At 40.1% G+C, this 623-nt stretch overlaps 1 non-coding gene across 1 annotated transcript; it reads left to right on the top strand.

Moving 5' to 3' along the window:
- Positions 1-282: 282 nt before the first annotated feature.
- Positions 283-357, top strand: Trnav-gac (transfer RNA valine (anticodon GAC)). Its single transcript has one exon. It is a non-coding gene; the product is annotated as a tRNA-Val (tRNA).
- Positions 358-623: the final 266 nt, after the last annotated feature.

Below are 623 nucleotides of genomic sequence, written 5' to 3'. Positions count from 1 at the left end.
CTACGGTCATACCGGGACCGTCGCTCTACCAACTGAGCTATGCAGGCTCAGAAAGGGCGAGTCGAGAAACGACCACTGTACCGTTGTCAGGCGATCCAGTTCAAAATCCAGGATCAAGCAACTGAGCCTTGGAAACCAAAGGGGGATAATATACTGTGATCAGCACTAAAAGTCATTGAATGATGATATGGTACTGTGGATCCCTTCAATGTGAAGTTGCTTGTACTAACAGAATGTAGCAAGCATTGGCGTATGTTTGTTTCTCGACTCGCTCCTCTCTGATCCTGTGTAGCTCAGTTGGTAGAGCAACGGTCCTGACAAGGCCGGAGGTCGTGAGTTCGAACCTCACTGCAGGCTGGTTGTTTTTTCTATGATGGCTTGCTTGCAACATTGATCGACAGATTCGGTTAGTATGCGAAGATCTAGCAACCATTGTCAGCAATTATTTGACTTAAAAAACAATTTACTTAAACCAAAAAAAAAAAAACGAACGAAGATATTTAGAAACTATATGTTAAATAAGATAGCAATACTTTTTGCATAAATATTTAATCATATATTTCATCAATATGTATGAAGGGTTTGCAAGAGTTGTAACATAGTGAAATATAATTTTTTCATCG

The sequence above is a fragment of the Ascidiella aspersa genome, chromosome 1 (assembly GCF_963924565.1).
Source record: "Ascidiella aspersa chromosome 1, kaAscAspe10.2, whole genome shotgun sequence".
NCBI classification, from domain to species: Eukaryota; Metazoa; Chordata; class Ascidiacea; order Phlebobranchia; family Ascidiidae; genus Ascidiella; species Ascidiella aspersa.
This window is presented reverse-complemented; position numbering and strand designations above follow the sequence as displayed.